Raw genomic sequence first — 23,268 nt, 5'->3', positions numbered from 1 at the left:
TCTAAGAAACTTGCAATAGATTTGGGAATACTAGTATTTTACAAAGAAAACAACTAGAAAATATGCTTCAATCAATAATAGTGCACTAAACATATATTTGGGAATCAAAATATTTTAACATCAAAAACAAAATTCTGGGGCACCTGGGTAGCTCTGTCAGTTAAGCATCCAACTTCGGCTCAGGTCATGACTTCATGGTTTGTGAGTTCAAGCTCTGCGTGGGGCTCTGTGCTGACAGCTGGGAGCCTGGAACCTGCTTTGGATTCTGTGTCTCCCTGTTTCTCTGCCCTTCCCCTGCTCACATTCTGTCTCTCTCTCCCTCAAAACTAAATAAACATTAAAAAATTACAAAAACAAATTCTATGGACACCTAGAAAAAGTTCAGTTAGTATATTCTGGAGTTATCAGGGAACAGTCCCATAGAGGAAGTTCAACTTAAACATAGATAAATGGAGAAGTAAAAACAAGTGTGTAATGACTGAGCAATGGTGATCACATCTGGTAGAGAAAACTGAAAAAAGTCAGCCCTACCGATAAATACATCCTAGAAAGTTCTCCAAGTCCTTTATACAGAGGATGACAATTTTAAATAGATTCTTAAAATTATGAATTGCTATGGCACATGGCATATATTATTTCACTAACCTAGTGAATTGGGAGGATCAAGGATATTATAGAATATATTCTCCAGAAAGAGAAACAGTAGAATTTCAGAGATGTCATGGAGGTAAAAATTGTGAAGGTGTAGTGGTAAAGCCAAAAGACGACTACATAGAACTTTGAGGTGAAAGGCGTACACACACTAGAATTGGGAAATAAAGGATTTGATGTACGTAGTAATCACCTTTAGGCCTCTCATCCACATATCAGTCATAATGTGCTTCATTTGGGAAAATATGCTGTATGAAATGGTTGCTATTTGTCATGTGAAACCTCAGAATTAACATTTTCCAATAATATTCCAATAAAATGAGTTTAATATTTAAGAATAAGATGCAAGAAAATATAAAATCATACTTATTTTTATCATATTTATAAGCATTTCCTGTAAGGAAATTATACACTTACAAATCATGTTTTAACTTTACTGGATAATCAATCAATCAATCTACTTTTTTAGAACAAGAAATTAATCTTGTAGGCAACTTCTCAAAACTCCATTTATCTACGTTATCATTTTGCTACCTCTTTCCCCATGAAAACTCAAGGGGAACAAAACACTCCTGATACACTAGTAATGTGAGACCTCAGAACAGTACCCATTACAGATGAAAGTTTCAATCAAAAATCATAGTTGAGGGGCACCTGGGTGGCTCACTAGGTTGAGCATCTGACTCTTGATTTCGGCCTGGGTCAGGGTCTCTAAGTTTGTCGGTTTGAGCCTCACATCAGGATCTGTGCTGACAGCCCAGAGCCTGCTTGGGATTCTCTCTCTCCCTCTCTGCACCTCCCATGTGCTCTCTCTCTTTCTCCAAATAAATAAATAAACTTAAAAAAAAATCCTAGTCAAGTGTCTACATTTTCACAAAGAGAAGACCAGCTTAGTAATGGTATAATGTTATGGCTCCACTAGCATATAGATCAGTGCCAGGTACAGTGTTAGTAAATAGAGTCATTAAATGAATGAATGTCAACGTGTGCATGCTTTCTCCAAAAAGGAGACATGTGAACACAGACGTGAATGATGAAACATTCCGGGAGAAGGGAACGATTTGCACAAAATGCTGAGTCAGAAAGGAAGGGTGATATTAAGAAATGATTATCACATGACAACAAAAATAGAGAAATAGAATAGTTAAAAATAGAGAAATAGAATAAGCAAAAAAGAAAAAGTAAACAACAAAAAATGAAAGATGTGATTACTGGAGCTGGCATTGTGTGTGAGTGTGCGTGCACGTTCCCTGCTTCGGGGTTTTGAGTTTTGTATTAGAAAGGGGAGACGGTATCCCCCCAGCAAATATATTAAACACACAGAACTTCCAACCCATTAGCCTCAGTCTCCTGGGAGGATTGTGTTCAATCCCATCAGCAATTATCTGTAATACAGGATAACCATCTTTACCTGAGAGTAGGCTCTGAAAGGGCAAAGCACAGTCCTTGTCCGAGAAGGGTCCTTCAAGTACATGTTGAATTGCCTGGAGAAGGACCTTCTGACATCTCTGTTTGCTTTTCAAAGCACTGAGTTTGTCTGTGCTTTGTAACCAGAATAAAAGTGGGGGGGGGCGGTTGTCTAAATCGATCTCCTCTCTGTAATTCCAACATGTTTCCCAGCTGTTTCCTTCTAGAAATCCACTTTACTCAAAGAGTAGAAGACTCCCTAATTACCATCTTTAAAAACCTCAGAAAATAGAAGTGCATACTGGAGGAAAATTATGAATGGGGAGTACAAATCAGTGGGGTTTGAATCATTGATTACTGTTGGATACACCTTCTTGATGTGCATGAGAAAAGCTGAGAAACTAACAAATATGATTCCTCAGGGACGTATGCATCCTGTAGAGTAAGGCACCCTCTAAGCTGAGCATCTCACAAGGGCACTTTGGTTTTATAAGCATTTGGCCATAAATTCATCCCAGCCGCTGAAAGTTCAGATGGAATAATAAATCATGTAAATGAGCCTCAATAAGATGTTTTTTTTTTTTTTTTCAAAGTAGGCTCCACGCCCAACATGGGGCTAGAACTCATGACTCTGAGATTAAGAGTCGTGTGCTCTACTGACTGAGCCAGCCAAGTGTCCCTCAATAAGATTTTGCTTTATTTGGGTATATATTCAACTCAAAACTTTGAAATAATTGCTTTTGTACATAATTAAGTTTATTGTATAGAGATAATTCATTGAGCAGCACTTCTAAGCTTTTTTGGGCGGGGACGAAGTCATATGCCTCTTTGAAGAACTGAAGAAAGCAATGGGCCCTTTAACAGAGAAGAATCCCCCCCCCCCAGAAGAATTCTTAAATAGATAAGAATCTACATCAGGGGGCGCCTGAGTGGCTCAGTCAGTTAAACATCTTACTCTTGATTTCAGCTCAGGTCATGATCTCACAGTTTGTGAGTTCAAGCCCTGCATTGGACTCTGCACTGACAGCACAGAACCTGCTTGGGATTCTCTCTCTCTGCCCCACCCAGGGGGTCTTTCTCAAAATAAATAAATAAACTTAAAAAAAAAGACATCAATTCAAAGGAAATTTTTATAATATTAGTAATTCATTAGTAAATGAATTTTATATACAAAGAATGTATGTATTGTAATATAATATATATTAGATCTGTTAGAAATTTATTTGAAGATTTGCTGTGCAATATGGAGCTGAGAATGAATAAAGACAAACACATTCTTCCTCCTCTTTACTCTTAGTGTCTAACATAACACCAGTCAATAAAACTGAGTATACTCAAGAAGTCTTTAAATAGCAGAGGTGTGTATCCCGGAATTATCAAATGGAAAAGGAAATAAGTCACATTTTTAGTTGAGTACGTGTAATTCTTTGTTATATGTAAACAAGTAGAGCCACTGTAATTTTAAAGGTGAAATTAATTGACATGAGATGCAGACCATCCAAGCTGTCATGACAGCTCCAAAAATGAGTGGGCACTCAGCTCAGAATGACCAAAAGTCCTTTATGAGCTGTGGACAATGGTTAGCACGCAATTCCCGGTCATGGGTAGTTTGCCTGCCAGATGGTACCTGAACCTACCCTTTTGCCTCCCCACTTTTGACTCACACCTTATCCCAGACCCACCACAGGGAGATGAGGCCTTATGATGGAGAAAGGACAACCACTTGTTTATTTCCTGGTTGTCAGAACAGTCGGAATTTTAATGTTTTGGTTTGGGGGGCCACATCAACGTATTCATGGTAGCATGAATACGTACCTGAGTCACAGCAGCTTTAACAACACAGCCGGGTTAAAACTATTTCATTAAAAGAATCCCTTCAAAATACCACGTGCCCGTTTATGCTGTCCAAAGTCAAACCCAAGAATTTGGCCTATGTCATTCCAATTATTGCCAGTTCATCGATAACTGGCTTCAGAACATACTCCTTTTGGGGCGCCTGGGTGGCTCAGTCGGTTAAACATCCAACTTCGGCTCAGGCCATGATCTCACAGTCCATGAGTTTGAGCCCCATGTCAGGCACAATGCTGACAGCTCACAGCCTGGAGCCTGCTTCAGATTCTGTGTCTTCCTCTCTCTCTCTCTGCCCCTCCCCCCTCGTACTCTCTCACTCTCTCTCTCTCTCAAAACTAAATAAACATTAAAAAAATTTTTTAAAAAAGAACATACTTCTTTTCAAAGTCACTGATGACTGCTTTACAACTCTGCCCGTGTATATATATGTACTGTAAGATTCAGCACCCTGAGCCACCCAGAATTTCTATTTGTTTGCTTATGGCCATTCTCAAGCACCATAAGTACTTACAGAGGGTTAAGGAGCTAGCTCTCCCTGTAGACTTTCAGTGTTTTCAGAAGAGGGACCAGGTCTACTCTTTCTTTTCCATCTCCTCCCCATCCTAGAGCTTAGTATAATGTTCCACACGTCAGACACATCTGTTCATTGTAACACAGTCTCTTCTAGAAAGGTTAGAGAACCCTTTGCCAGGATGTCATAAAAAAGGAATCTGGGTGGATGAGCACCCTTGAGATTACAGCATAAGCTAGATGGATCCCTCCTCTTACAGAAAAACAAGTCTTAATGGCAAATCATTGAGAATTTGGGTGAAAAAAATTGGTTTTTTCCAGCTTTATTGACGTATCAAAAGATGGATTATTCAATCAACTTCTAAGGCTCCGATATCTATCTTTGTACCAGTGACCACCAATTTGAATTTTCAGCTCAGACTGGTCTTTATAGCACCTGTCTACTAGGCATTATTACCTCAGAGCCCCTTTACACTTCAAAACTGTCCAAAGCTTAGCTCATTTAGCCCTGAAAATATCAGCTCCACAAGAGCTGGGACTTGATTTTGTTCACTGTTGGATCCCCGGGACCTAAAATAGTGCCTATCAGGCAGGTGGATGATTTGTTGAATGAATTGGTGGTGAACGAATGAGTGAAAAGATCTTCCCAGGAGGGAGAGTCTGCCATTAATGCTACACATGCTACAAGTGTGTTCTCGAGCACTTGACAGTTAAGATCAAACCCTGTACTTCTTCCCATTATCCCACCCCTGCAGCCTCTTCTCGCTTTCATCAAATTGCTGTCTCTGCCGCCTCATCCCCCATGTGCCTCTAAATACGCCCAGAATCCACTATCATAAAACCAAATGTCCTTTTATTATACAAGGCTATCCAGAAACCTGTCCCCGGTCTCGGTTCTCCAGCCACACCTCACACTTCGTACTCTTGTCATCTTGGATACCCTAGGGCCCCCAACTTGCACTCACTTTCTCTCCTCTGTGCCTTTGTCAGGCAACGAGTGCCTTGCTGCCTCTGCCTAGCTCTCTCTTTTTTACCCTTTATTCGCACTGCGGGCACCACCTCCCCTATGGAGGTTTCTCGGTACCTTCCTCCTCCCAGGCGACGAGGCCAAGGGGTCTCATCATACCCTAATCCAGGACCCCCCCAGACTTTTTCAGGTCTTGGTACACATAGAAGACGGTTGAGGGTACAGGGACAAGGCTGCACATGGCCATAAACAACTGGCCCGGGCCTCGGGACCCCACAATCCTTGCGCAGCAATATCTGGGTACGCTTGTAACCCAGTCCCATCAGACCAGTACGGCATGCCACACCAGGTGTTAGCTCTTCTCTCAGCGTGCTGCGATCACTGCATTCACCCAAGTATTTGTGTTTGTCCCTCAGTGCACCTATGAACTCCTCAAGGGCCAAAAGCTGGTATTCTCATTTTTCATGTTTTAAATTATCACATAGTAAATTTGACTTTTCGACATACTGTTCCATATAAATGTTATCACATGTATAGGTTCTTATAACCATGACCAAAATTAGGATACAAAATAGCTCCATTACAGAAGGTACTTTCACACACTTCTCCAACCCCTAACCCCTGGCACCCATCGATCTGTTCTCTGTCACTATAGCTTTGTCTTTTTGAGAATGTCATATAAATGGAATCGTACAGTATATAACCTTTTGAAACTGGCTTCCTGCACTCAACATAATGCCTCTGACATTTATCCAAAACTGTTGTGTGTATCAATAGTTTGTTCTGGTTTTTTTGCCGAGTGGTATTTCATTGTGAGGATTTAACACGGTTCGTTTATCCATGCATCCGTTGAAGGACATCTGCGGTGTTTCCGGTTTAGGGCAATTCTGAATACAGCTCCTCTAAACTTTCGTGATAGTTTTTTTTCTGTGAACGTGAGTTTTCATTTCTCTAGGGGAAATATCCACGAGTGGGACTGTAGGGGTTTTACGGCAAATGTACATTTAGCTTTAGGAGAAGTTACCAAGTGCTCTCCAAAAGTGGCTCTACCATTTTGCGGGTACATCGTGCGGGCAATCCATGAGAGTTCCGGTCATTCCATACCCTGGCTAGCACTTGGCATTCTCAGTGTTATCCCTGTTTGCCATTCTAGTAGGTGAGGTTCCAAATGAATCCTTTTTCCTACTAGAAGATTAGGATCTTCCTGCCAGAAGATATAGCCAAATAACCTATAACTTTCTCTCAAACTTAAACTGAACCTGAACGCCTGTGATCCAGATTGTTTTTGAAAGGCTCCGCTATCACTGCTACTAATACGAATACTAAGAATGACCGTCGGTAATCAGATAACTGGCTGAGGCAGGCACTGTGCTAGGAGATGTTCCTACAATAACTAACTTAGCCCTCCATCCCCATGAGGTAGGCATTATCCTCATCTTACAGACATGAGGACTGAGGCTTAATGAAACTGACAAACTTGCCCAAAGCCATATAGGCAATAAATGAAGGCACCAGGGCACACAGCCAGGTCAGACCCGTTCCGGAAACCTGACCATTCTGTGTGGCTGCTCTACTGGGCAACCAGTTGCTCTTTAATCAACAACAAAAACAATCTCAAGTCGCTTTAATTTTAAAGGTTACAAACTTCAGGAAAGTCAATCATTCTCGTCCTCACTTCAGCCTTATGATAGCTTCTTCGGATCAGCAATGAGCAACGTGGAGAAGGGCTGCAGGGACCTCCCAGACGAGGGAGCCTGCGCTGCCTGACTGGACGACAGACTAAGGATTTTAGATCGTACTCCTGTGAAAAGTCAGCAGGCTCAAATGAGACTCGATTGAGGGAATTGGGCCAGCCTCACTTGTTGCTCTACGAAGACTGTCCCCACCTACTGAATCTCGAACCACATTTACATGGTTCTATACCTGAGAGCATCGTCCACTGCAGAAATGAGCTGAAGTTATAATAATGGTTGCTTTTTGTGTTGAGTCATAAAAATAAAATAGTATTTTATGTATAAAATTAAAATTAAAAATATATTAACTTGAATCATCTAATGACTAAGCACATCCAGGGATAACACGGAACTTCAGTCTTTAGAGACGTATCTAGCACTAATTCTAATAAAACGAGACACACTAGACTTTTCACTGGGTACATGGAGTTAAAAGTATGGCCAACAAACTATCCAACTGGAATTCAGTGGTTTGTCTTTAGTGTTCTGATTTAAAATATTCCTTATCCCTTTCATTATCTATTTTCTCCCAAACCTGTAAACAACATGCTTCAGTGAGCTCGGAGCCGAATCTATTTCGTTTCATGGTACTAATCAGACAAGCAAGAGCCACAAATCTCAGGATCCTGTCTTAAGCGGCTGTTCTCTTTAGCCTAAGTATATTCAATCATTTCATCTCTCAGGTATGAAATCGGGAAGAAAATGTGTGCACTACAAAGAAAAGCTGTCCAATGAAATTACATCATAAGCAAACAGTAGTTTTTGGGAGATCACTGTTGCTCGCTCCAAAACATCAGGCTGTTTCGTATGTTCTAGTCCCAAAGAATGACAACGTCACTTTCTAAATTTTCCTTACAACGAAAGGAAAGAGGTTTCATTTGCACCCATGCAAACTGTCAAAACTGTTTTAAAACACATAGTGCCACCAAGTGATTACTATTATGGAAAATGATGGCAACTCTAAACACATTTGGCTCAAAGTCCCAAGTGATAAAAGTCCAGGGTAATGAATTCTACCCATTTGGAGAGCTTCTCTCAACCTGTGGCAGTTCCTTTATAGGTGCCCCTTCACATAACGTTCTTATTGCAATGCTGCAACACTCGATAATCACAGAATCTTCCGAAAGAATATCATTTAAACAAACTCACAAGTACCAGTGATTAATGAGAAAGCACTGAATAGCACAATGACTGGAAACTTTCCAATTTGCATTCCAAAATGCATGCAGCACTGACAAATTTCAAGAATCTCAAAATACTTGAAACTTAGACGAAATCAAGAAAGAATTACATATTTCTATAAACCATCAGCCACTCATCAAGGATCTGCACTTTGTGTAAAATAGGTTTCCAAGGGAGAAACACTTATTTATCAAGACCACTGAAGATAAGCAATTAAATACAAACTAATTTGTATAGCCAACATAGCATTTTCTGCTTAACAATGAAAAGTTTTCATCTTGATAGATACATTTGTCATTGAGAAGACACCACTTTCAAAAGAAAATAAACACAGCACAACCCAATTTCTCTTGCAAAAAGTGCACAAGTGCAGTCAAAAGTTTACTGTGAGTGATAGCCGATTAGAATACCATATATAAGGATGAGCAGCTAAAATCAGTTTCTCTCTTCCCAAAAGCGTGCCTCTGGACATGTAGCCGTGAGGAAATAAACAGCCAGAGTAGTGTATGACGTTATGCTTTTCTTTTGCAGGATATTCCTGCCTCACCTCCAAATATTCTTTTTGTAAAAATTACAGTTACTGAGACAAAACTCAGAAGGATCTCATCGCTTTTCTATCAAAGGCATCATTTTTGTATAATTCTGACACATGGTTTTCAACCCTTGTCCAAATAAATCCATCCTACTGAAAACCAGGAGCTAATCTCAGGAAGCAATGACAGGACCCCTGCTATTTGTACTTGAGGACTGTTACTCACTGGCATGTATGTCCTCCTTCATCCTCTACTGCCTGGCCGAAGCCCCAGGGAATGGAAAAGGTCTGCCAAGTTTCTCCTTCAAGATCCTCGTCCATGGTAGGAAGGCAAAAAAGCCCACCTTTTCCTAAGGATGGAAAGAAAGAACTCTGTTCTTTATTCGTTTATAGGAAGAATGACCGTCTCGTAGCAAACAACTGCTAGGCAAGAAGAGTGAGAGAGGAAGGAGAGGAGGAATCAATGCTGAGAGGCCAATCATATTTCCTCACTCAGCTACTTGGAAACCAGATATGCTTAGACGATCACGTGTTTTGAGAGATTTGAGGATGCAAGAGAGGAGGAGCTCTGTCTTTTGTAAATTATTAACAGGGACTTTTTTTTTTTCCTGACCATGAGCAAAGATGTACAGGTTACCCATTTAAGAAAAAAGCAATCAGGTTTGCAATAGAGCACACAAACGGGCAAGTCAAGAAACAAGATTTCCGAAGTTTTGCCCACTGACCCCTATTGGCTCAAGACAACCCAGTGCAGTTAGAATCACAGTGGTGTCATACTGGGAAGGAACTGGCACCTTCTGAAGGTCTGAAGAGGTCATAACTGCAGTTTCAGCAATTTGCCTCTGACGAAAATGAGTATTTGCTCTTCCTCATCTGAGAACTCACTATGGGGTATTTTGCGCTATGAGCTGGAATAAAGCCACCTGCACACCATTCACACAGTTCTCTTAGATTTCAAAGTGCCGCTTAACTTCTCTCGTGGCTTTCCTGCATCTCATCCAAATTTGATATGTAACGTGTCTACCTTAATGCAGTTATTCCAAAGTTGCCAATTTTAACACTAGATCCTACCCAGTAATTTAAACTCAGTGGAAAAATCCCGATCTAGAAAGCTTTCAGAAAGCATTGGTTTCTCATGACAAAGACAGGGGACATGTGGGGCATATTGTGTTGAGCAGTGTGGAATGTCTCTTTCTCTCTAGAACAGGATTTCTCAGCCTCAGCATCATTGACATTTTGGGCTGGATACTTCTTTGTTATAGGGCAGCCCTGCACACTGGAGGTTGTTTAGCAGCGTCCCTGGCCTCCAACCACTAGAAGCCAATAGCATCTCCCCAGTTGTGATGACCAGAAATGTCTCTGGACACTGCCAAATATCCCCTTGAGGTAGAATCACCCCCGGTTGAAACTGCTGTTCTAGACCCATTGCTTTAGTGAAGTTGTTCAAAAGAGGAGGGATGCCATTTACATTTGAGATAGGCTCATGCCAAAGACCGGTGGCAGGCAAAGTCAAGTCAAAGTGGGTGAGCCACAGGACTCATATGCAGGTGGCCAATTTGATTTGTCCAAATTGACACACATTTTAAGTGGGGAATATCAAATCTCCATGGACTTTCGCTAAACTGCTCACTACCTGTGATGATTAATTCTGTGTCTCCCTGACTGGGCCGTGGGGTGCCCAGATATTTGGTTAAACATCATGTTACGTGTACCTGTGAGTGTGCATCTCAATGGGTTAACATTTGAACCAGTAGATGGAATAAAGGAATTTCCCTCGCCAGGGTGGGTGGGCCTGCACTCTGACTGGAACTTATACCATTGGTTCTCTTGGGTCTCCAGCTTACAGATGGCAGATGATGGGGTTTTCTCAGCCTCCATAATCGTGTGAACCAATTCCTTATAAGACAGCTCTATGAACCCTTGTCCAAATATATGTGTGTGTGTGCGTGGATGTATTCTATTGGTTCTGTTTCGAAACAACACACTACTATAGTTTGCAAGTCTCCCAAACCTGCTGTTTAAAATACACTAGGGGCGCCTGGGTGGTCTAGTCAGTTAAGCGTCCAGCTTCGACTCAGGTCATGATGTCACGGTCCGTGGGTTCAAGCCCCACGTCGGGCACTGTGCTGACAGCTCAGAGCCTGGAGCCTGCTTGGGATTCTGTGTCTCCCTCTCTCTCTGCCCCTTCTCCACTAGCGCACTCTCTCTCAAAAATAAATAAACATTAAATTTTTTTTAATATGCTAGTTTCTCCTTTGTTACATATTCTTCATTTTACCTCAGTTTCTGTCATCCCATTGCAAGTAGGGTTTGTTCTGGCAAACTATTCTGAGCAGATCTTTGACAGCCAAATCAAGGCAGAGATAATGAGGACATAGATTCCCTGCCTATTCGGGTAACCTTAACCAACCCAGTTGGGATGTTTCCTTATGAGCCTCATATTAGTGCAAAAAAAAAAAAGTCTTTTCAACTAAATACAATAACAGCAGTCTATTTAAATTCAACACTGAGAAAATGAGGCACGTGGTTTCAAAAGCAAAAGTGCAGTTCAAGTCCACAGGCGATGGCGGACATCTTCTCATTAAGAATGGCATGCCTAAGGGAGAAATCTTACAGACGGAAAGTTGTCTTGGGAGAAAGAACAGTGTTCAGAGCCTCAGAATTTCCTTTCTGAGTAGGAGCGGGTGTGATCCCAAGGAAGGCGAGTTGCTCACATGGTCAACTGTGTCTGCACGGCTGTCTGTCCACTCCAGGGCTTATTTTGGAAATTGGTGTGAAGGGGTCGGCTCCGAAGGGCTCAGGTTTGTGCTCGGAGGTTCCTATGAGAAAGTACTGAATAGGCAGGGAAAGAGAGGTGCATGCCCCATCTGCTTTGGGATAGGAAGGAGAAAAAGAGTTTTTAATAAAGCAGAATGGTGTTCGGAATCAGGGAAAACCACGTCCTCCTCTACGGACTGGATTACAGGAGGAGGAAGCTGTCTGCCTTGGGAAATGTCCAGGCTGCTCAATGTGACCTGGATGGGGGAAGGACACTCCAGTTACGCGCTGGGTCCTAGAAGCAGGGGCTTTAAGAAATAAATCTATTTCTAGCCTATTTCCCATATTTATTGTTTGGCTGTGTGCTGTGGATTTTTCTTTTCTTGGAAGCACTCATTTTTTAATAATGTCAAGAGTTACCACCTAGATTATTGCAGTTTTACATCATCGCTGGAGAGCAAGGATTAAACGCCTACTGAATGGTCTGCACGGTGGCAAATGTGAAAGACTCAGATCACATGGTGCTACCCTCGAAAAGCTTATATTCTAGGATTATGTAGAAAGATGGTAAATATCCAAGAGCAGCAGATTGGAAAATGTTCCTTTCATGTTTTCATTTGCTTTTACATCAAACTGGATTATTTTGCCTGCTTCAAAATACTAAGGTCAATTTAATTTTTTTTTTTCAACGTTTATTTATTTTTGCGACAGAGAGAGACAGAGCATGAACGGGGGAGGGGCAGAGAGAGAGGGAGACACAGAATCGGAAACAGGCTCCAGGCTCTGAGCCATCAGCCCAGAGCCCGATGCGGGGCTCGAACTCACGGACCGCGAGATCGTGACCTGGCTGAAGTCGGACGCTTAACCGACTGCGCCACCCAGGCGCCCCAAAATACTAAGGTCAATTTAAATTACTTATGAACATAATCATCTCTTTTGACTAGCCAATAGAAAAAGAAGTAAGCCTACTATTTTATAGTTGAGAAGATAATTACATAACACTCTAAGGAAGGTGTGGAAAATTATTTCAAGTCGTTCAGATAAAGTCCTTAATTTGGGGTCTGACATTCCAGGTCTGGCATTTCAGCACCACGATTTTCCACCTCCAAACATTTGTGTTTTTCCCTGTCCTCCATCAGAACACCAACTGCCTTCTTCCTGACCCAGATCAATCCTTCCTCAAACATGTGATTCACAGCTTACCTCCTATGATGTCTTCTACTTTCTCCAAGAGAATTAATGTCCCACTTCAGTACTTCTAAAGGACACAGTACCTCTATAAAAGCAGCTATCACGTTCTGCCGTAGGTTAGAGGTACTTGTGTACAATTTTGCCAAACTCACTTATAGTTCGTTCTAGTAGGCTTCTTGTAGATGCTTTAGCATTTTCTACATAGATGATTGTGGAACCTGCACATGAAATCAATTTCGCTTCTTCCTCTCCGAGTCCTTCTCTCCCCACTTCTTCCTCTTGTCTGAATGTACTTGTTGGAACCTCCAGTGCAATGTTGAATAGAAGTGGTGAGAAGGGGAAATCATTCTTAGGTACTAGAAAGAGCTGATAGGGGCGCCTCGGTGGCGCAGTCGGTTAAGCGTCTGACTTCAGCCAGGTCACGATCTCGCGGTCCGGGAGTTCGAGCCCCGCGTCAGGCTCTGGGCTGATGGCTCAGAGCCTGGAGCCTGTTTCCGATTCTGTGTCTCCCTCTCTCTCTGCCCCTCCCCCATTCATGCTCTGTCTCTCTCTGTCCCAAAAATAAATAAACGTTGAAAAAAAAATTTAGAAAGAGCTGATAAACAGGACTTTAACAAAGAAATATTTTTAAAGCCTGGTCTTCAACAGTGTGGGTGCAGAGAAAATATTTTTGTGTTTCTGCAGAGGTGGGGATTTCTGAATAAATCTTGCTGAAAACTTGGGATCCAGAGCTAAGAGCAGCCTTGGGAAGGTAATTTAGAACTGTATAGATAGAGAGAACTCTGGAGAGATTCACTTAACTCTGGAGGTATGTGTTAACATTGCAAGGGAAAAATGAGGCTCAGGGCCTTGGAGAGCCAGCGACATTCAGGCTTATCTGGTCCTTAAAAAGATTTAATCACATACTAAAAGGTTAGAGTGAGAACCCAGGATCCTTTCATCCCATCCCCAGGAGGCAAAATTTTATTCCCTCTTTTTGAGAGAAGCGAGGAGGCAGCTATTTCATTCTCCAGTATGTATGCAGAGAAAATCCATTCTTCTCCATTGCTCACCTATGGATCATCTGGCCCCTCACAGGACAGATTTTTCCACCTGACTTTCATTTTGAGGCCCCAGGGAGTAAGGTCTGGGACAAGAAGGGGCGGTCAATGCAATGATTGTTATGTAAATAACACTAATGACAGTCTGTCTCTGATTCAGAAACTTCGTGGACACAATCAGGATAAAATCAATGAGATGAATATTAAAAACCCAACAAAAAGACTCTGTGCTTTGCTTTCTGTCTCCTGCTGCAGGAGGCTGTGAAGAACAGGTCTTAATTTTCTGAAAATTGGTAAATGCCTTCAGGTCAAAAGCAGCTTCTGTGCTCATTTACCTGTCAGGTTTCTCCTTCATTTTTTTTTTCCTTCTTTTTTTTCTGTGATTAAATATACACAATATTCAATTTGCTGTTTTAACCATTTTTAAATGGACGACTCAGTGACATTAAGTACACTCACAATGCCATGCAGCCATCACCACTATCCATTTCCAGAACTTTTTCATCATCCCCAGAAGAAACTCTGTACCCCTTAAGCAACAACTCCCCAACTGCCCCTCCCCACAGCCCCTGGTCCTCTCTGTTCTACTTTCTGTCTCTATGAAATAGCCTATTCTAGGGATCTGGTATAAGTGAAGCCAGACAGTATTTGTTTTTTAGTGTTTGGCTTATTTTACTCAACAGAATGCCTTCAAAGTTCATCCATGTTGTAACATGTATGAGAATTTCATTCCTTTTTCATTTTTTTTAATGTTTATTTCTTTTTTGAGAGAGAGTGTGCGCGCGTGCGCGGGGGAGGGGCAGGGAGAGAGAGGGAGATGCAGAATCCGAAGCAGGCTCAAGGCTCTGAGCTGTCAGCACAGAGCCCGACGCGGGGCTCGAACCCCTGAACCTTGAGATCACGACCTGAGCCCAAGTCAGACCCTTAATCAAAGGAGCCACCCAGGCGCCCCCCTCGTTCCTTTTTGTAGATGAATAATATTCCACGGTATGGACAGACCACATTTTTATCCATTCATCTGCTGACAGACACTTGGGTTGTTTCCATCTTTTGGATATCGTGACAGATGCTGCTATGAATATTGGTGTACAAGTATGTTTGAGTTCCTACTTTCAGTTCTTTTGAATATACACCTAGGAGCGAAATCGCTGGATCATATGGTATTTCTCTGCTTAACTTTTTGAGAAACTGCCAAACTGTTTTCCACGGCAGCTACACCATTTTTCATTCCCACAGCGATGCCACAGCGGGTTTCAATTCACCACATTTTACACCATATTTTACATTTTCCTTCACTTTTGTGCTTTGGTCAGCTCTTCAGTAATTTTAAGCTTTCTAAAAAGATTTCATCCAGAGAATTGGTCTGAATAACTGACCCTGCCACTCTCAGAAAGAGGAGACCTCCTTTTACTTCCTCTGCAAACTTCCATGAGAGTACCACACAGATTTGGTAATACACCTCAAAGTAACATCATCGGCTCCCTCAAATACCAAACATACAGTGGAGTAAAACTTGACGATTTAATTGGCTTTACTGAACGATTCATGAATTGGGCAGCATCCCATCTAGTAAGTAGAAAGGAGCCCAAGGAGCTATACAAAATGGAAGGCGTTTATAGACGGAAGGGAGCAGCGATAAAGAGTGAGCAGATTACCTCACCTCCCTTTGGGGGACAGAAGAGGCTCTATGTGGCAGATTACCTCACTGGTACTAACCAGAAAACTCCAGACTGACCCGGTAAGACTACACTCCCAGGGAAGTCGGAAACTGCAGTTATGTTAGGTATTAAGCCCTGATTTGGTGACACGGGCCTAGCACAAGTGACTCCGTTTTGGGTTTATGGTTTTCTGCTTTCTTTTCTCTATAGCATCGGAGAAGACTTTTACTTTTGATAGAAAGCTTAGAACAAGTACATCTTTAATTTTACATTAAAATGTATATTATTTTGAATTCCTAGGTGCATTTTTAGTACTTCTCCATATACAGATTTCTGCCCTTCTCGTGTGGTTGACACACAGTTAACACAGAATGAGCATATTAACTCTAAAGATACATCATCTACAGCAGAAATGATTTTAAGTTGAAACCACCCTTTGGAGACCAGCCTGCTTATTGTTTCATAAAAACGTTTTTCTTGGGGCGCCTGGGGGGCTCAGTCGGTTGAGCATCCAACTTCGGCTCAGGTCATGATCTCACGGTGCTGACAGCTCAGAGCCTGGAGCCTGCTTCGGATTCTGTGTCTGCCCCCCAACTCTGCCCCACCCCTGCTTGTGCTCTGTCTCTCTCTGTCTTTCAAAACTGAATAAACATTAAAAAAATTTTTAAAAAACCATTTTTCTCTAGTAACAATAAAAGCTGACTTTAATGACAATTGAGGATGCGTTAGCACTACTTTCCTATTATCTAAATGCTGACGTTTATTTTTGTAGTTCTCTTCATTTTCTCTATCAAAGAGTTACGAAATATCACATCGCTTGCTGAGGATAAAACCAATCTTTTTCAACTTTGAACTTATAGCTAGAAATAATAGACCTAGGATGAGATTTTATCCTTCCTGCAGAAAGAAAAGGAAATGTCATTAAAAACATAAATTGATTACAATCTTCTGAAATTGAATAGGGAATTTTCATCCCAAACTCTCTGTCAATCTAAATGCTCCAATAATATTGGTCAAGGTTCAGATAAGTTAGCTATTAAGTAAATTAGCTTTGAACATACAAGTGGCATTCAAAAACCCGACTAGCCATGAAAGATTTAAGTTGAATTGTACCTGCAATGAAAAATGAGGAAAGGATTAGAAAAGCTCATTACTTAGAATTCACATAGCAATTCATATTTTCTATGCTTCTATAATCAGATGCAAGTCATTGCTCTAAAAGGCCCTGTGCATTTTTTAGTGGGCACCATTTTCCATAAAGCTCACAATGGCAGAATTTCTTATTTCCACCAATCTTTCTACCCCATCATTCATTTAATGTTTATTGAGCACCCAGAGTGAGCCAGGCACTGTGCGAGGCAATAGGGCTAGAGAAATCGATAACGTCTCGGCAAGTTCGCTGACTTTGGCACCTCCTTCCCCACAATGTTTGAAACTGCAACTTGCAGTTTTCTTGTACCCCGTTCTTGCCTCCTTGCCCCAGCTCTTTGAATTGATCATTCCTTATCTACCACCTCACACCCATCTACTAGTTGGTACTCAACATGTCTTTATCTCTAAGCATTGCTATTCAGGTCTGCCTCCCTCCCTCCCTCTATGCTCTATATCTTCTAAGCCAATCCCAATCACCCTCCTTTCCTCAGCCCTGGTGTTGGTCTAGGTGCAATGCCCACTGCTCCCAATGAGAACTGGGATTAAGGATGACCGATAAAAGACAGGACTCCCATTATATTTGAATTTCAAGTAAACAATGAATTTTTTTTAGTATAAGTATTCATTATGTAATACTTGAGATGGGATATACTTGCACTAAGCAATTATTTGACAGTATTTGAAATTGAGAAATAACTAGAGTTCCTGTATTTCTATTTGCTAAATCTGGTAACCCTAGTCCGGGTAAACAAGACACATTCCTCAAGGAACTGACCACCGTGAACCAATGCATGTGCTACTAGACGAATCACAATAGGACTTGCTTGGGACTGATCTTAGGGTGGATTCCCCCAGAAGCAAGCCCTGAGCTAAGGATCTGATTGCAAGTGGTTCATTTGGGAGGTGATGTAACAGAAGGAAGGGAAGAAGTCAATGCAGTGTACATTAACTAACCAGTTACTGCTTGTGGATAAGCAAGAACCTGCTTGAGAGATGTCTCCCCCAAGGAAAAAGGATGCTGCAATATCCTTCTTCAGTTCGCATTTGGCATTAATTGAGGACCACTCCTGAGGATCTGAATTCCCCAGCATTTGCAGCCAAGCATGTCTCGGCAGCCAGATGAAAGCCTCTGGCAGAGCGATAGTGAAAGCCTGCAGAAACGGTGAGTGCCAAGGGGATATGAACACGCACTGCCGTGACAGCATCTGCTATAGTGATATCTCTGGATCAGGAGCCCTATATAAACTGAGTTAATTTGGGAATCAAATGTAAGTCCAAAAAGCATGGCAAGCAAGAACCGGGAAAGACCTCAAAGATAATCTAGTCCAACTCCCCTATTTCACAAATCAGGGCGTTAAAGCTCAGAGAGTCACTTACCCAAAGGCAGAGTTACCTATTGACAGGTCTAAGATGCGGTTTCTATTATTGCCAGGTCACCATCAAGCACTGGTGGATGATGTGCAAAGAATTTTCACATTTCAGAGATGCCCGTGCAAGCACTCTACACCCAAGGAGGAAGGAGCTCTTTGAGTTTGGTTAGGAGAGGGGGTGTTGGGGAAGCACCAGAGTTATCTGGGAATTCTGCAGGCTCAGAAGGGCCACTCTCACTGTGAGCTGAAAATCCAGCCTCCTGCTTGGGGTTGGAAGACAGAGTAGGGTGGAACTTAGGAATTAGGGCCCTTGTACCTTGTCACTGACCTTTTTCTGCTCCCTACCCTCAGATCAGTGAGATGGAGGTGCCAGGCGTTCGCCAGAGCACAACAAGATCCCTTCTAAAACAAAACAAAACAAAACAAAATCCTCACATGGAGGAGGCCGGAGTTTCTCCAGGCAGTCAGGCTGAGCTCCCATCTCCATTCCCTCACTCCAGTATTCCCACAGAGGGGTCCCACATAAACCTTAGGGGTAGATGGAATCCTTGTTCTGATTCCCTCCCAAAGTCTCGTGTGAGAACCAAGTGGGATCATGGTGTGAAATCTCTAAATTGCTATAGATGTGCAATCTGTGAAAGATAACATATACCTGAGATATTCCAGCTCCTGGTATAGAACTGCCACATAGTACATGGTCAGGAAATGTTGAAAGAGGGAGGGACAGAGTCCCAGAATTGCAATTCATTGCTTATCCTCTCATAAAAGTTCAATGTATTCTATTTTTGTTGTTGTTCAGTCTGTTAGAAAGTCCTGACTACGTGATCTGATGGTGATGCTCATTTTCTGTGATCTGTGATGAAGCGTGCAGTCAACAGTAATTGGAGGAAGGCAAGCGGAAGGCAAGTATGAGGAGAAATACCCATTACAAGTTTCGTGACCTGAACAAAATCTTTGCAGGGCTGATGATCTTTCAAAGGGATCCACGAGGCTTTTATGTACTTAAGCACTTATAATTTAAGCCCAAACAAGAAAACCAATCAAGATAGAGTAATTGATTCTAACTTAACAAAGACAATTTTTGTTTCTTCCCAGACCAGAATTGTTCTCCTGCAACATGTAGCAGTGAATAATTTTCTTATCTGGACCATGAAAGACCTCACAGTAAGCCAAGCTGAGATTTTAATGTTATATTTAATGTTATTTTTTACTTCTTAGCTCAATATACCAGACCCCCACTTAAAGCATTATAGATTGTAAGCAAACCCACTTATCAGTTTCTTTACAAACTCTTGACTTTTACTTCAGCAGAGCCCTTGGCAAAAGCGGTGGGAAGGTACTAAGCAGCATAATACATCTACTCCTCCAAACATTTAAACACCAAACCAGAGAAATGAACTCAACCTGCAACATTCCGTATGTCTTTCAGATAAATGTGGCAAAACCTGTATCTCCATTTAATGAAAACACAGCTTCATGAAATCATGTTTTCTAAGAAGACAGTGAGGGTAACCTTAAGTCCATTCACTTTGAGTTTCTTTAGGAACATAGTATCTTACAATCTAGAAAATGTGGATATAAGCTTTGAGAAGGACCTTGGACATCACTGAGTCCATTCAACTCATTTTATGAATGACAAAATCAATGCCTGGAGAAGTTAAGTGGCATTCCCCAGCCCAGGGGTCAGCAAACTTTTCCTGTAAATGTCCAGAGGGTAAATATTTTAAGCTTTGTGGGCTATCTCATCTCTGTCACACCTACTCAACTCTGCCACTATAGTGTGAAAGGCAATACTTAAAAAAATGAGCATGACTGTGTTCCAATAAAACTTTATTTATAAAAACTGTGGTGGCCTGGACTTGGCCTATGAACCACAGTTTGTCAGACCCTGATCTAGGTAGCACAGCTGAATAATGTCAGAGCCAGATCAGACCCAACCCCCATGACTATGTTTATTTATTTATTCATCTAACTGATACCTATTAAGGGTCTACTGAGTACCAGACATAAGGCAGGATAGTAGGGAATTTAGGTACAGTTGGTTAACTCCAAATTCAGAGTGTAATATTTTGTCTTCAGGGATAAAATTTAGCAGACTCTATTAATTGTGTCTCAAGAAAACATCTCCAGTTGGAGATCAAGTTTCTGATCGTGGAAATTATCTATGGAACACAAAAATTTGATCTCCTTTAGAGCTAAGAGCATAATTCACCTGCAGTTGTGAAGGTCTCTGTTCTCAGACACATAAGTGGACTAATCACTTCATTACCAGAAATAAGTCATCAGGATTTCCAGGACAAGCATCCCTACCCAATCCTTAGGTCACAAGTATTACTTCCAGGGAGTTCTCACAGCATCCAGCTTACCCTACAATCAACCACCCCATCCTTCCTAATACAGCGTCTCTGCCAACTGATGTCATGGGGAGGAACTGTTTTCAGACACAAATGAAAAAACTAGATCCAAAGGCACAGGTTCAAGTGACGCAGAGGGACAGGAGAAATGTTGAATCTCTCCATAAATATTTACCAGCCCCCAAAACATCCTGGGGATATGGGGGGTGGACTGTAGAGACAAGATCCCATTCTAAGGGGCTTAGAATGTATGAGGGGGATTAAACAGATAGTGGTAAGTTCTGTGAAAATAAATAAATCAAAGAGAGCAATAGAACAGAAAGAGAAGAGAGAGTAACTGGGGGCTATAGAAAGAGGAGGGGGCTCTGTGAAATACAGTAATCAGGAAGGCCTCTTCAAGAAGGTATCCTTTGAACCAAATCTTGCATCATGACAAAGAGCTAGACTCATAGGGATCATGTCGGGTAAAGAGAACCACTGGTTCAAATGCCCTGAGACAGGAATCTGTTTGGTGTGTTCAGTGTGATTAGGCCAGAGCAGGGACAGTTGTGTGAGATGAGGTCAGAACAGAAGGCAGGGGTGGCTGCCAGTGGACAACGTGCCTACAAAGCAGAGACTGTGCTCCACAGGGTGTGGCCCAACACAATCCACTGGGGTGCAGGATAAAAATATCAGCACTTTTATTTAAATGCATTTTTTTGGTCTAAAATAATAGGAAAGAAATTAAGCTTTGCTAACAGGTCATATAAAGATTGTCAGTGGCACTCTCTCTCAGTGGGGATGTCTAAAGGCCATGAACCTGGTACGTTGCTGGAACTCTCCTGAGGGAAATGAGTTATCAAGGGGTCTGTCAGGCACCCGGAATACTTTTGTTCTGTTGCCGTTGATGTGGACCTTAAGCGGACCTAAGGTCCTAACGTGGACCTAAGTGAATTTACAGATTATATTCTCTACTTGTCAAGGACTGACACTAATGCAAATTACACAAGCATAATTGAAAAGTAAGAAAATAGAGTTTGGGGCGCCTGGGTGGCTTAGTCGGCTAAGCATCCAACTTCAGCTCAGGTTGTGATTTCACAGTTTGTGAGTTTGAGCCCCACATTGGGCTCTCTGCTGTCAGTGCAGAGCCAGCTTCCAATCCTCTGACCCCCTCTCTGCTTGCCCCTCCCCCACTCTGTCTCTCTCTCAAAAATAAATAAACATTAAAAAAACAAAAGAAAATAGGGGCACCTGGGTGGCTCAGTCGGTTAAGTGTCCGACTTCAGCTCTGGTCAGGATCTCACGGTTCTTGAGTTCGAGCCCTGCATCGGGCTCTGCGCTGAAACTGGCTCGAGCCTGTTTCAGATTCTGTGTCTCCCTCGCTCTCTGCCCCTCCCCCACTCGCACTCTGTCTCTCTGTCTCTCTCAAGATAAATAAATGTTAAAAATTTTTTTTAAAAAACAAGAGAAAATAGTTTACTTTTCTCTGTCACCTAGCATAAGCTCTTTAACAATGACAAGTCCTGAGTAAAAAATAATGATCTAATTCAATATTTTCAAAAGTGTGACTGCCACATTTCACATACTGATTCAGTATTTAGATATGTATCTATGGACATGTAAGTATTTACAAATATAGAGATATAGGTATATACACGAGATAAGAGTTTCTCAAAACAATACCTCTTAATTACGTACTCTAACATTTTCCCTTCTATTTTATTAAAAACTGGTATTAGTTACTATTACTATTATAACCCACGATAGGTTGTGATATGCAGTATTTGAAAAATACTCATGCAATCAGATCTGAGGAGAAATCAGCTACAGGACATCAAAATTAAAAAGACTCCCTACATATGAATTAATTAACATCCATTACTGTTAACCATCAATCGCACCACAAAAGTATATTTCTACCTGAGAAATTGGCTAATGGTGGCACAAAGTCATCAAAATTTGTGAAATCTTTTAAAATTAAATATCCAGACTATAAAAACACACCACTAGCATATTTTTTCAGTAAAAATAAAAACCATGAGGAAGCAGGCTAAGTGTCCATCGATAGATGAATGGATAAAGATGTGGGGGGAATATTACTCAGCCATAAAAAAGGAGTGAAATCTTGCTGTCTACAATGACATGAGACATGAATAGAACTAAAGAGTGTTACACTAAGCAAAATAAGTCAGAGAAAGACAAATAACATCTGATTTTACTCATATGTGGAATTTAAGAAACAGAACAAAGGAAAAAAAAGAGAGAGAGACAAACCAAGAAACAGCCTCTTAACTACAGAAAACACACTGATGGTCACCAGGGGGGCAGCAGGTGGGGAGGTGCTATGGGGGAACAGGCGATGCAGATTAAGGAGTCCGCTTGTGATGAACACTGGGTCGATGCACAGAATCGCCGAATCACTATATTGCACACCTGGAACTAATGTAACACTGTATGTTAAGTATATTGGAATTAAAACTTTTAAAAAACCATGAGACAACATTCAGTCCATTACTTTACAAAACTTTACTAAACTTGATGCTGTCTGGATTTCCGGGACCCATGAACTGAGAACTACGCTTTTCACCCTGCTTCTCCTGCTATCGCCTAAATTCAATGTTTGCAGTCCTTCATTACTCCCAACTACTTGCCTAGAAACTGAACCTTCCTGGTGAAGTCCTTCTTCCAAAAGCAAGTAGTTGATGGACCTAAGATCTCGTAAGACCAGGCCGCATAGTAGTCATTCCTATGCCAAAGCCTTGTATGAATCAGCGCATTCTGATTCAGCTTCCTCTACAATCTGGATATCCTTTCAGAAGAATCAAATGTGTGAAAGAAGCTGGTGTTTTCCAATCGTCACTCAGTACACCAGTTATACAATCTGCCCTGGTTAAGAGAATTTTCCTTGGAGAGAGATAACAAACCTGGACTCGT

At 41.6% G+C, this 23,268-nt stretch overlaps 1 long non-coding RNA gene across 1 annotated transcript in view; it reads right to left on the bottom strand.

Annotated features, from left to right (window-relative positions):
- Positions 1-8,833: 8,833 nt before the first annotated feature.
- Positions 8,834-23,268, bottom strand: part of LOC122477481 — a 55,165-nt gene continuing 40,730 nt past the window's right edge. Inside the window, exon 3 of the long non-coding RNA XR_006295703.1 lies at positions 8,834-9,183. This is a non-coding gene — a long non-coding RNA (uncharacterized LOC122477481). The remainder of the gene's footprint in view (positions 9,184-23,268) is intronic.

Source organism: Prionailurus bengalensis, chromosome X (genome assembly GCF_016509475.1).
Source record: "Prionailurus bengalensis isolate Pbe53 chromosome X, Fcat_Pben_1.1_paternal_pri, whole genome shotgun sequence".
NCBI classification, from domain to species: domain Eukaryota; kingdom Metazoa; phylum Chordata; class Mammalia; order Carnivora; family Felidae; genus Prionailurus; species Prionailurus bengalensis.
This window is presented reverse-complemented; position numbering and strand designations above follow the sequence as displayed.